The sequence below is a fragment of the Triturus cristatus genome, chromosome 1_1 (genome assembly GCF_964204655.1).
Source record: "Triturus cristatus chromosome 1_1, aTriCri1.1, whole genome shotgun sequence".
Lineage (NCBI taxonomy): Eukaryota > Metazoa > Chordata > Amphibia > Caudata > Salamandridae > Triturus > Triturus cristatus.
In genome coordinates this window covers 336,818,413-336,832,415 of record NC_140579.1, presented here as the reverse complement: position 1 = coordinate 336,832,415, position 14,003 = coordinate 336,818,413, and positions in this window count along the sequence as shown.

Here is a 14,003-nt window from a genome sequence, read left to right as displayed (position 1 = left end):
TGTCAGTTCGGGCTTGACTGTTCCCATGAGGCACAGGGTCAAGTCTGATTTGCATATGGCCAGGTCTAAACTGAGGTGGCATGGTGAGCAAAAGAATGATGGATTTAACCCAGATCTCTTGACTGGGGGTGAATGTTTTGGTTTGGTCTGCAATCCGTCCATCAATTGTGTGTCTTTTGCTTTCTCGCTCTAAGTGCGCCAGGTATGCCCAGACGTGGGTCCTGGGCTCACTGTGCCACTGGAATCAAGCTATCCTGACTGAAGAGGGGTGAAACGCCGAGACTGGTAGTAGGATGCTTGTTTCCGGTCCAGGGAGGACCTGGCTTGGCAGATCAGGCTGGGCTGTTTCTATGAGGCACAGGGTCAAGACTGATTTTCATATTTCCAGGTCTAAACTGGGGTGGCATGGTGAGCAATAGAATGATGGGTTTACCCAGATCTTTTGACTAGGCGTGAATGTTTTGATTTGTTCTGCATTCTGTCCATCAATTGTGTGACTTTTCCTTTCTTGCCCTCATTGAGCCAGGCATGCCCAGATGTGGGTCCTGGGCTCACTGTGCCACTGGAATCAAGCTATCCTGGCTGAAGTGGGGTGAAACCCCGAAACTGGTCCTAGGATGCTTGTTTCCAGTCCAGGGAGGACCTGTCTTGGCAGTTCGGGCTGGACTGTTCCCAATAGGCACAGTGTAAAGACTGATTTGCATATGGCCAGGTCTAAACCGGGGTGGCATGGTGAGCAAAAGAATGATGGATTTAACCCAGAAGCAGGGTAGCGCCCCAGTATATGTTCAGGGGCTGGTAAAACCCTATAGACCCCTGCGCTCATTAAGGTCATCGGACATTGGCAATTTCACAGTACCAAGATGGAAGCTGGCAAAAATGGGAGGCTGCTCCTTTTCCACTCTTGGTCCTAAATACTGGAACTCCCTCCCATTGGCATTAAAATCTGAGACCAACTTACTCCGCTTCCGTAAGGCTTTGAAGACCCTGCTCTTTACTAAGCGTGACCAATAGTCGGCAGAGGCCTTAAGTCAAGGTGACATTCTCTTTTCTTCTACAGTCTATCCCTGGCGCCGGGAAACCCATTGTGGGTAGCTGTGCGCGGTACAAGCTTAAATAAATAAATAAATAAATGTCCTGACTGGGGGCGAATGTTATGATTTGCTCTACATTCCGTCCATCAATTATGTGTCTTTTGCTTTCTCGCCCTAAGTGCGCCAGGTATGCCCACACGTGGGTCCTGGGCTCACTGTGCCACTGGAATCAAGCTATCCTGGCGGAAGAGGGGTGAAACCCCGAGACCGGTCCTAGGATGCTTGTTTCCGGTCCAGGGAGGACCTGGCTTGGCAGTTCAGGCTGGGCTGTTTCTATGAGGCACAGGGTCAAGACTGATTTTCATATGGCCAGGTCTAAACTGTGGTGGCATGTTGAGTAAAAGAATGATGGATTTAACCCAGATCCCTTGACTGGGGGTAAATGTTTTGATTTCTTCTGCATTCCGTCCATCAATTGTGTGTCTTTTGCTTTCTCGCCCTAGGTGCGCCAAGTATGCCCAGACGTTGGTCCAGGTCTCACTGTGCCACTGGAATCAAGATATCCTGGCTGAAGAGGGTTGAAACACCGAAACCAGTCCTAGGATGCTTGTTTCCGGTCAAAGGAGGACCTGGCTTGGCATTTCGGGCTGGACTGTTCCCATGAGGCACAGGGTCAAGACTGATTTTCATATTTCCAGGTCTAAACTGGGGTGGCATGGTGAGCAGTAGAATGATGGATTTAACCCAGATCTCTTGACTGGGGGTGAATGTTTTGATGTGTTCTGCATTCCGTCCATCAATTGTGAGTCTTTTGCTTTCTCACCCTAAGTGCGCCAGCTATACCCAGACGTGGGTCCAGGGGTCACTGTGCCACTGGAATCAAGCTATCCTGGCTGAAGAGGGGTGAAACACTGAAACCGGTCCTAGGATGCTTGTTTCCAGTCCAGGGAGAACCTGGCTTGTCAGGTCGGGCTTGATTGTTCCCATGAGGCACAGGGTCAAGACTTATTTGCATTTCGCCAGGTCTAAACTGAGGTGGCATGGTGAGCAAAAGAATGATGGATTTAACCCAGATCTCTTGACTGGGGGTGAATGTTTTGATTTGTTCTGCATTTCGTCAATCAATTGTGTGTCTTTTGCTTTCTCGCCCTAAGTGCCCCAGGTATGCCCAGACGTGGGTCCTGGGCTCACTGTGCCCCTGGAATCAAGCTATCCTGGCTGAAGAGGGGTCAAACCTGAAACCGGTCCTAGGATGCTTGTTTCCGGACCAGGGAGGACCTGACTTGTCAGTTCGGGCTTGACTGTTCCCATGAGGCACAGGGTCAAGACTGATTTGCATGTGGCCAGGTCTAAACTGAGGTGGCATGGTGAGCAAAAGAATGATGGATTTAACCCAGATCTCTTGACTGGGGGTGAATGTTTTGATTTGTTCTGCATTCCGTCAATCAATTGTGTGTCTCTTGCTTTCTCGCGCTAAGTGTGCCAGGTATGCCCAGATGTGGTTCCTGGGCTCACTGTGCCCCTGGAATCAAGCTACCCTGACTGAAGAGGGGTGAAACCCCGAGACCGGTCCTAGGATGCTTGTTTCCGGTCCAGGGAGGACCTGGCTTGGCAGTTGAGGCTGGGCTGTTTCTATGAGGCACAGCGTCAAGACTGATTTGCATATGGCCAGGTCTAAACTGTGGTGGCATGTTGAGTAAAAGAATGATGGATTTAACCCAGATCCCTTGACTGGGGGTAAATGTTTTGATTTTTTCTGCATTCCGTCCATCAATTGTGTGTCTTTTGCTTTCTCTCCCTAAGTGTGCCAGGTATGCTCAGACGTGAACCTTGGGCTCACTGTGCCACTGGAATCAAGCTATTCTGGCTGAAGAGGGGTGAAACCCCGAAACCGGTCCTAGGATGCTTGTTTCCGGACCAGGGAGGACATGGCTTGGCAGTTCATGCTGGGCTGTTTCTATGAGGCACAGGGTCAAGACTGATTTGCATATGGCCAGGTCTAAACTGTGGTGGCATGTTGAGTAAAAGAATGATGGATTTAACCCAGATCCCTTGACTGGGGATGAATGTTTTGATTTGTTCTGCATTCCGTCCATCAATTGTGTGTCTTTTGCTTTCTCGCCCTAAGTGCGCCGGGTATTCCCAGACGTGGGTCCTGGGCTCACTGTGCCACTGGACTCAAGCTATCCTTGCTGTAGAGGGGTGAAACCCTGAAACCGGTCCTAGGATGCTTGTTTCCAGTCCAGGGAGGACCTGGCTTGTCAGTTCGGGCTTTACTGTTCCCATGAGGCACAGGGTCAAGTCTGATTTGCATATGGCCAGGTCTAAACTGAGGTGGCATGGTGAGCAAAAGAATGATGGATTTAACCCAGATCTCTTGACTGGGGGTGAATGTTTTGATTTGTTCTGCATTCCGTCAATCAATTGTGTGTCATTAGCTTTCTCGCCCTAAGTGCGCCAGGTATGCACAGACGTGGGTCCTGGGCTTACTGTGCCCCAGGAATCAAGCTATCCTGGCTGAAGAGGGGTGAAATCCTGAAACCGGTCCTAGGATGCGCGTTTCCGGAACAAGGAGGACCCTGGCTTGTCAGTTCAGGCTTGACTGTTCCAATGAGACACAGGGTCAAGACTCATTTGCATATGGCCTGGTCTAAACTGTGGTGGCATGTTGAGTAAAAGAATGATGGATTTAAACCAGATCCCTTGACTGGGGGTGAATGTTTTGATTTGTTCTGCATTCCGTCCATCAATTGTGTGTCTTTTGCATTCTCACCCAAAGTGTGCCAGGTATGCTCAGACGTGGGCCCTGGGCTCACTGTGCCACTGGAATCAAGCCATTCTGGCTGAAGAGGGGTGATATCCCGAAACCGGTCCTAGGATGCTTGTTTCCGGATCAGGGAGGACCTGGCTTGGCAGTTCAGGCTGGGCTGTTTCTATGAGGCACAGGGTCAAGACTGATTTGCATATAGCGAGGTCTAAACTGTGGTGCCAAGTTGAGTAAAAGAATGATGGATTTAACCCAGATCCCTTCACTGGGGGTGAATGTTTTGATTTGTTCTGCATTCCGTCCATCAATTGTGTGTCTTTTGCTTTCTCGCCCTAAGTTAGCCAGGTATTCCCAGACGTGGGTTCTGGGCTCACTGTGCCACTGGAATCAATCTATCCTGGCTGAAGAGGGGTGAAACCCCAAAACTGGTCCTAGGATGCTTGTTTCCGGTCCAGGGAGGACCTGACTTGGCAGTTTGGGCTGGACTGTTCCCATGAGGCACAGGGTCAAGACTGATTTGCATATGGCCAAGTCTAAACCGGGGCGGCATGGTGAGCAAAAGAATGATGGATTTAACCCAGATCTCCTGACTGGGGGGAATGTTTTGATTTTTTCTGCATTCCGTCCATCAATTGTGTGTCTGTTGCTTTCTCGCCCTAAGTGCGCCAGGTATGCCGAGACGTGGGTACTGGGCTCACTGTGTCACTGGAATCAAGCTATCCTGGCTGAAGAGAGGTAAAACACTGAAACTGGTTCTAGTATGCTTGTTTCCAGTCCAGGGAGGACCTGGCTTGTCAGTTCGGGCTTGACTGTTCCCATGAGGCACAGGGTCAAGTCTGATTTGCATATGGCTAGGTCTAAACTGAGGTGGCATGGTGAGCAAAAGAATGATGGATTTAACCCAGATCTGTTGACTGGGGGTGAATGTTTTGGTTTGGTCTGCAATCCGTCCATCAATTGTGTGTCTTTTGCTTTCTCGCTCTAAGTGCGCCAGGTATGCCCAGACGTGGGTCCTGGGCTCACTGTGCCACTGAAATCAAGCTATCCTGACTGAAGAGGGGTGAAACCCCGAGACTGGTAGTAGGATGCTTGTTTCCGGTCCAGGGAGGACCTGGCTTGGCAGTTCAGGCTGGGCTGTTTCTATGAGGCACAGGGTCAAGACTGATTTTCATATTTCCAGGTCTAAACTGGGGTGGCATGGTGAGCAATAGAATGATGGGTTTACCCAGATCTTTTGACTAGGCGTGAATGTTTTGATTTGTTCTGCATTCTGTCCATCAATTGTGTGTCTTTTCCTTTCTTGCCCTCATTGAGCCAGGCATGCCCAGATGTGGGTCCTGGGCTCACTGTGCCACTGGAATCAAGCTATCCTGGCTGAAGAGGGGTGAAACACTGAAACCGGTCCTAGGATGCTTGTTTCCAGTCCAGGGAGGACCTGGCTTGTCAGGTCGGGCTTGACTGTTCCCATGAGGCACAGGGTCAAGACTGATTTGCATTTGGCCAGGTCTAAACTGAGGTGGCATGGTGAGCAAAAGAATGATGGATTTAACCCAGATCCCTTGACTGGGGGTAAATGTTTTGATTTTTTCTGCATTCCGTCCATCAATTGTGTGTCTTTTGCTTTCTCTCCCTAAGTGTGCCAGGTATGCTCAGACGTGGGCCCTGGGCTCACTGTGCCACTGGAATCAAGCTATTCTGGCTGAAGAGGGGTGAAACCCCGAAACCGGTCCTAGGATGCTTGTTTCCGGACCAGGGAGGACATGGCTTGGCAGTTCATGCTGGGCTGTTTCTATGAGGCACAGGGTCAAGACTGATTTGCATATGGCCAGGTCTAAACTGTGGTGGCATGTTGAGTAAAAGAATGATGGATTTAACCCAGATCCCTTGACTGGGGATGAATGTTTTGATTTGTTCTGCATTCCGTCCATCAATTGTGTGTCTTTTGCTTTCTCGCCCTAAGTGCGCCGGGTATTCCCAGACGTGGGTCCTGGGCTCACTGTGCCACTGGACTCAAGCTATCCTTGCTGTAGAGGGGTGAAACCCTGAAACCGGTCCTAGGATGCTTGTTTCCAGTCCAGGGAGGACCTGGCTTGTCAGTTCGGGCTTTACTGTTCCCATGAGGCACAGGGTCAAGTCTGATTTGCATATGGCCAGGTCTAAACTGAGGTGGCATGGTGAGCAAAAGAATGATGGATTTAACCCAGATCTCTTGACTGGGGGTGAATGTTTTGATTTGTTCTGCATTCCGTCAATCAATTGTGTGTCTTTAGCTTTCTCGCCCTAAGTGCGCCAGGTATGCACAGACGTGGGTCCTGGGCTTACTGTGCCCCAGGAATCAAGCTATCCTGGCTGAAGAGGGGTGAAATCCTGAAACCGGTCCTAGGATGCTTGTTTCCGGAACAAGGAGGACCCTGGCTTGTCAGTTCAGGCTTGACTGTTCCAATGAGACACAGGGTCAAGACTCATTTGCATATGGCCTGGTCTAAACTGTGGTGGCATGTTGAGTAAAAGAATGATGGATTTAAACCAGATCCCTTGACTGGGGGTGAATGTTTTGATTTGTTCTGCATTCCGTCCATCAATTGTGTGTCTTTTGCATTCTCACCCAAAGTGTGCCAGGTATGCTCAGACGTGGGCCCTGGGCTCACTGTGCCACTGGAATCAAGCCATTCTTGCTGAAGAGGGGTGATATCCCGAAACCGGTCCTAGGATGCTTGTTTCCGGATCAGGGAGGACCTGGCTTGGCAGTTCAGGCTGGGCTGTTTCTATGAGGCACAGGGTCAAGACTGATTTGCATATAGCGAGGTCTAAACTGTGGTGCCAAGTTGAGTAAAAGAATGATGGATTTAACCCAGATCCCTTCACTGGGGGTGAATGTTTTGATTTGTTCTGCATTCCGTCCATCAATTGTGTGTGTTTTGCTTTCTCGCCCTAAGTGTGCCAGGTATTCCCAGACGTGGGTTCTGGGCTCACTGTGCCACTGGAATCAATCTATCCTGGCTGAAGAGGGGTGAAACCCCAAAACTGGTCCTAGGATGCTTGTTTCCGGTCCAGGGAGGACCTGACTTGGCAGTTCGGGCTGGACTGTTCCCATGAGGCACAGGGTCAAGACTGATTTGCATATGGCCAAGTCTAAACCGGGGCGGAATGGTGAGCAAAAGAATGATGGATTTAACCCAGATCTCCTGACTGGGGGTGAATGTTTTGATTTTTTCTGCATTCCGTCCATCAATTGTGTGTCTGTTGCTTTCTCGCCCTAAGTGCGCCAGGTATGCCGAGACGTGGGTACTGGGCTCACTGTGTCACTGGAATCAAGCTATCCTGGCTGAAGAGAGATAAAACACTGAAACTGGTTCTAGTATGCTTGTTTCCAGTCCAGGGAGGACCTGGCTTGTCAGTTCGGGCTTGACTGTTCCCATGAGGCACAGGGTCAAGTCTGATTTGCATATGGCTAGGTCTAAACTGAGGTGGCATGGTGAGCATAAGAATGATGGATTTAACCCAGATCTGTTGACTGGGGGTGAATGTTTTGGTTTGGTCTGCAATCCGTCCATCAATTGTGTGTCTTTTGCTTTCTTGCTCTAAGTGCGCCAGGTATGCCCAGACGTGGGTCCTGGGCTCACTGTGCCACTGAAATCAAGCTATCCTGACTGAAGAGGGGTGAAACCCCGAGACTGGTAGTAGGATGCTTGTTTCCGGTCCAGGGAGGACCTGGCTTGGCAGTTCAGGCGGGGCTGTTTCTATGAGGCACAGGGTCAAGACTGATTTTCATATTTCCAGGTCTAAACTGGGGTGGCATGGTGAGCAATAGAATGATGGGTTTACCCAGATCTTTTGACTAGGCGTGAATGTTTTGATTTGTTCTGCATTCTGTCCATCAATTGTGTGTCTTTTCCTTTCTTGCCCTCATTGAGCCAGGCATGCCCAGATGTGGGTCCTGGGCTCACTGTGCCACTGGAATCAAGCTATCCTGGATGAAGTGGGGTGAAACCCCGAAACTGGTCCTAGGATGCTTGTTTCCGGTCCAGGGAGGACCTGGCTTGGCAGTTGAGGCTGGGCTGTTTCTATGAGGCACAGGGTCAAGACTGATTTTCATATGGCCAGGTCTAAACTGTGGTGGCATGTTGAGTAAAAGAATGATGGATTTAACCCAGATCCCTTGACTGGGGGTAAATGTTTTGATTTCTTCTGCATTCCGTCCATCAATTGTGTGTCTTTTGCTTTCTCACCCTAAGTGCGCCAGCTATACCCAGACGTGGGTCCAGGGCTCACTGTGCCACTGGAATCAAGCTATCCTGGCTGAAGAGGGGTGAAACACTGAAACCGGTCCTAGGATGCTTGTTTCCAGTCCAGGGAGGACCTGGCTTGTCAGGTCGGGCTTGATTGTTCCCATGAGGCACAGGGTCAAGACTGATTTGCATTTCGCCAGGTCTAAACTGAGGTGGCATGGTGAGCAAAAGAATGATGGATTTAACCCAGATCTCTTGACTGGGGGTGAATGTTTTGATTTGTTCTGCATTTCGTCAATCAATTGTGTGTCTTTTGCTTTCTCGTCCTAAGTGCCCCAGGTATGCCCAGACGTGGGTCCTGGGCTCACTGTGCCCCTGGAATCAAGCTATCCTGGCTGAAGAGGGGTCAAACCTGAAACCGGTCCTAGGATGCTTGTTTCCGGACCAGGGAGGACCTGACTTGTCAGTTCGGGCTTGACTGTTCCCATGAGGCACAGGATCAAGACTGATTTGCATGTGGCCAGGTCTAAACTGAGGTGGCATGGTGAGCAAAAGAATGATGGATTTAACCCAGATCTCTTGACTGGGGGTGAATGTTTTGATTTGTTCTGCATTCCGTCAATCAATTGTGTGTCTCTTGCTTTCTCGCGCTAAGTGTGCCAGGTATGCCCAGATGTGGTTCCTGGGCTCACTGTGCCCCTGGAATCAAGCTACCCTGACTGAAGAGGGGTGAAACCCCGAGACCGGTCCTAGGATGCTTGTTTCTGGTCCAGGGAGGACCTGGCTTGGCAGTTGAGGCTGGGCTGTTTCTATGAGGCACAGGGTCAAGACTGATTTGCATATGGCCAGGTCTAAACTGTGGTGGCATGTTGAGTAAAAGAATGATGGATTTAACCCAGATCCCTTGACTGGGGGTAAATGTTTTGATTTTTTCTGCATTCCGTCCATCAATTGTGTGTCTTTTGCTTTCTCTCCCTAAGTGTGCCAGGTATGCTCAGACGTGGGCCCTGGGCTCGCTGTGCCACTGGAATCAAGCTATTCTGGCTGAAGAGGGGTGAAACCCCGAAACCGGTCCTAGGATGCTTGTTTCCGGACCAGGGAGGACCTGGCTTGGCAGTTCATGCTGGGCTGTTTCTATGACGCACAGGGTCAAGACTGATTTGCATATGGCCAGGTCTAAACTGTGGTGGCATGTTGAGTAAAAGAATGATGGATTTAACCCAGATCCCTTGACTGGGGATGAATGTTTTGATTTGTTCTGCATTCCGTCCATCAATTGTGTGTCTTTTGCTTTCTCGCCCTAAGTGCGCCGGGTATTCCCAGACGTGGGTCCTGGGCTCACTGTGCCACTGGACTCAAGCTATCCTTGCTGTAGAGGGGTGAAACCCTGAAACCGGTCCTAGGATGCTTGTTTCCAGTCCAGGGAGGACCTGGCTTGTCAGTTCGGGCTTTACTGTTCCCATGAGGCACAGGGTCAAGTCTGATTTGCATATGGCCAGGTCTAAACTGAGGTGGCATGGTGAGCAAAAGAATGATGGAATTAACCCAGATCTGTTGACTGGGGGTGAATGTTTTGGTTTGGTCTGCAATCCGTCCATCAATTGTGTGTCTTTTGCTTTCTCGCCCTAAGTGCGCCAGGTATGCCCAGACGTGGGTCCTGGGCTCACTGTGCCACTGGAATCAAGCTATCCTTACTGAAGAGGGGGGAAACCCCGAGACTGGTAGTAGGATGCTGGTTTCCGGTCCATGGAGGACCTGGCTTGGCAGTTCTGGCTGGGCTGTTTCTATGAGGCACAGGGTCAAGACTGATTTTCATATTTCCAGGTCTAAACTGGGGTGGCATGGTGAGCAATAGAATGATGGGTTTACCCAGATCTTTTGACTAGGCGTGAATGTTTTGATTTGTTCTGCATTCTGTCCATCAATTGTGTGTCTTTTCTTTTCTTGCCCTCAATGAGCCAGGTATGCCCAGATGTGGGTCCTGGGCTTACTGTGCCACTGGAATCAAGCTACCCTGACTGAAGAGGGGTGAAACCCCGAGACCGGTCCTAGGATGCTTGTTTCCGGTCCAGGGAGGACCTGGCTTGGCAGTTGAGGCTGGGCTGTTTCTATGAGGCACAGGGTCAAGACTGATTTGCATATGGCCAGGTCTAAACTGTGGTGGCATGTTGAGTAAAAGAATGATGGATTTAACCCAGATCCCTTGACTGGGGGTAAATGTTTTGATTTTTTCTGCATTCCGTCCATCAATTGTGTGTCTTTTGCTTTCTCTCCCTAAGTGTGCCAGGTATGCCCAGATGTGGTTCCTGGGCTCACTGTGCCCCTGGAATCAAGCTACCCTGACTGAAGAGGGGTGAAACCCCGAGACCGGTCCTAGGATGCTTGTTTCCGGTCCAGGGAGGACCTGGCTTGGCAGTTGAGGCTGGGCTGTTTCTATGAGGCACAGGGTTAAGACTGATTTGCATATGGCCAGGTCTAAACTGTGATGGCATGTTGAGTAAAAGAATGATGGATTTAACCCAGATCCCTTGACTGGGGGTAAATGTTTTGATTTTTTCTGCATTCCGTCCATCAATTGTGTGTCTTTTGCTTTCTCTCCCTAAGTGTGCCAGGTATGCTCAGACGTGGGCCCTGGGCTCACTGTGCCACTGGAATCAAGCTATTCTGGCTGAAGAGGGGTGAAACCCCGAAACCGGTCCTAGGATGCTTGTTTCCGGACCAGGGAGGACCTGGCTTGGCTGTTCATGCTGGGCTGTTTCTATGAGGCACAGGGTCAAGACTGATTTGCATATGGCCAGGTCTAAACTGTGGTGGCATGTTGAGTAAAAGAATGATGGATTTAACCCAGATCCCTTGACTGGGGATGAATGTTTTGATTTGTTCTGCATTCCGTCCATCAATTGTGTGTCTTTTGCTTTCTCGCCCTAAGTGCGCCGGGTATTCCCAGACGTGGGTCCTGGGCTCACTGTGCCACTGGACTCAAGCTATCCTTGCTGTAGAGGGGTGAAACCCTGAAACCGGTCTTAGGATGCTTGTTTCCAGTCCAGGGAGGACCTGGCTTGTCAGTTTGGGCTTTACTGTTCCCATGAGGCACAGGGTCAAGTCTGATTTGCATATGGCCAAGTCTAAACCGGGGCGGCATGGTGAGCAAAAGAATGATGGATTTAACCCAGATCTCCTGACTGGGGGGAATGTTTTGATTTTTTCTGCATTCCGTCCATCAATTGTGTGTCTGTTGCTTTCTCGCCCTAAGTGCGCCAGGTATGCCGAGACGTGGGTACTGGGCTCACTGTGTCACTGGAATCAAGCTATCCTGGCTGAAGAGAGGTAAAACACTGAAACTGGTTCTAGTATGCTTGTTTCCAGTCCAGGGAGGACCTGGCTTGTCAGTTCGGGCTTGACTGTTCCCATGAGGCACAGGGTCAAGTCTGATTTGCATATGGCTAGGTCTAAACTGAGGTGGCATGGTGAGCAAAAGAATGATGGATTTAACCCAGATCTGTTGACTGGGGGTGAATGTTTTGGTTTGGTCTGCAATCCGTCCATCAATTGTGTGTCTTTTGCTTTCTCGCTCTAAGTGCGCCAGGTATGCCCAGACGTGGGTCCTGGGCTCACTGTGCCACTGAAATCAAGCTATCCTGACTGAAGAGGGGTGAAACCCCGAGACTGGTAGTAGGATGCTTGTTTCCGGTCCAGGGAGGACCTGGCTTGGCAGTTCAGGCTGGGCTGTTTCTATGAGGCACAGGGTCAAGACTGATTTTCATATTTCCAGGTCTAAACTGGGGTGGCATGGTGAGCAATAGAATGATGGGTTTACCCAGATCTTTTGACTAGGCGTGAATGTTTTGATTTGTTCTGCATTCTGTCCATCAATTGTGTGTCTTTTCCTTTCTTGCCCTCATTGAGCCAGGCATGCCCAGATGTGGGTCCTGGGCTCACTGTGCCACTGGAATCAAGCTATCCTGGCTGAAGAGGGGTGAAACACTGAAACCGGTCCTAGGATGCTTGTTTCCAGTCCAGGGAGGACCTGGCTTGTCAGGTCGGGCTTGACTGTTCCCATGAGGCACAGGGTCAAGACTGATTTGCATTTGGCCAGGTCTAAACTGAGGTGGCATGGTGAGCAAAAGAATGATGGATTTAACCCAGATCCCTTGACTGGGGGTAAATGTTTTGATTTTTTCTGCATTCCGTCCATCAATTGTGTGTCTTTTGCTTTCTCTCCCTAAGTGTGCCAGGTATGCTCAGACGTGGGCCCTGGGCTCACTGTGCCACTGGAATCAAGCTATTCTGGCTGAAGAGGGGTGAAACCCCGAAACCGGTCCTAGGATGCTTGTTTCCGGACCAGGGAGGACATGGCTTGGCAGTTCATGCTGGGCTGTTTCTATGAGGCACAGGGTCAAGACTGATTTGCATATGGCCAGGTCTAAACTGTGGTGGCATGTTGAGTAAAAGAATGATGGATTTAACCCAGATCCCTTGACTGGGGATGAATGTTTTGATTTGTTCTGCATTCCGTCCATCAATTGTGTGTCTTTTGCTTTCTCGCCCTAAGTGCGCCGGGTATTCCCAGACGTGGGTCCTGGGCTCACTGTGCCACTGGACTCAAGCTATCCTTGCTGTAGAGGGGTGAAACCCTGAAACCGGTCCTAGGATGCTTGTTTCCAGTCCAGGGAGGACCTGGCTTGTCAGTTCGGGCTTTACTGTTCCCATGAGGCACAGGGTCAAGTCTGATTTGCATATGGCCAGGTCTAAACTGAGGTGGCATGGTGAGCAAAAGAATGATGGATTTAACCCAGATCTCTTGACTGGGGGTGAATGTTTTGATTTGTTCTGCATTCCGTCAATCAATTGTGTGTCTTTAGCTTTCTCGCCCTAAGTGCGCCAGGTATGCACAGACGTGGGTCCTGGGCTTACTGTGCCCCAGGAATCAAGCTATCCTGGCTGAAGAGGGGTGAAATCCTGAAACCGGTCCTAGGATGCTTGTTTCCGGAACAAGGAGGACCCTGGCTTGTCAGTTCAGGCTTGACTGTTCCAATGAGACACAGGGTCAAGACTCATTTGCATATGGCCTGGTCTAAACTGTGGTGGCATGTTGAGTAAAAGAATGATGGATTTAAACCAGATCCCTTGACTGGGGGTGAATGTTTTGATTTGTTCTGCATTCCGTCCATCAATTGTGTGTCTTTTGCATTCTCACCCAAAGTGTGCCAGGTATGCTCAGACGTGGGCCCTGGGCTCACTGTGCCACTGGAATCAAGCCATTCTTGCTGAAGAGGGGTGATATCCCGAAACCGGTCCTAGGATGCTTGTTTCCGGATCAGGGAGGACCTGGCTTGGCAGTTCAGGCTGGGCTGTTTCTATGAGGCACAGGGTCAAGACTGATTTGCATATAGCGAGGTCTAAACTGTGGTGCCAAGTTGAGTAAAAGAATGATGGATTTAACCCAGATCCCTTCACTGGGGGTGAATGTTTTGATTTGTTCTGCATTCCGTCCATCAATTGTGTGTGTTTTGCTTTCTCGCCCTAAGTGTGCCAGGTATTCCCAGACGTGGGTTCTGGGCTCACTGTGCCACTGGAATCAATCTATCCTGGCTGAAGAGGGGTGAAACCCCAAAACTGGTCCTAGGATGCTTGTTTCCGGTCCAGGGAGGACCTGACTTGGCAGTTCGGGCTGGACTGTTCCCATGAGGCACAGGGTCAAGACTGATTTGCATATGGCCAAGTCTAAACCGGGGCGGAATGGTGAGCAAAAGAATGATGGATTTAACCCAGATCTCCTGACTGGGGGTGAATGTTTTGATTTTTTCTGCATTCCGTCCATCAATTGTGTGTCTGTTGCTTTCTCGCCCTAAGTGCGCCAGGTATGCCGAGACGTGGGTACTGGGCTCACTGTGTCACTGGAATCAAGCTATCCTGGCTGAAGAGAGATAAAACACTGAAACTGGTTCTAGTATGCTTGTTTCCAGTCCAGGG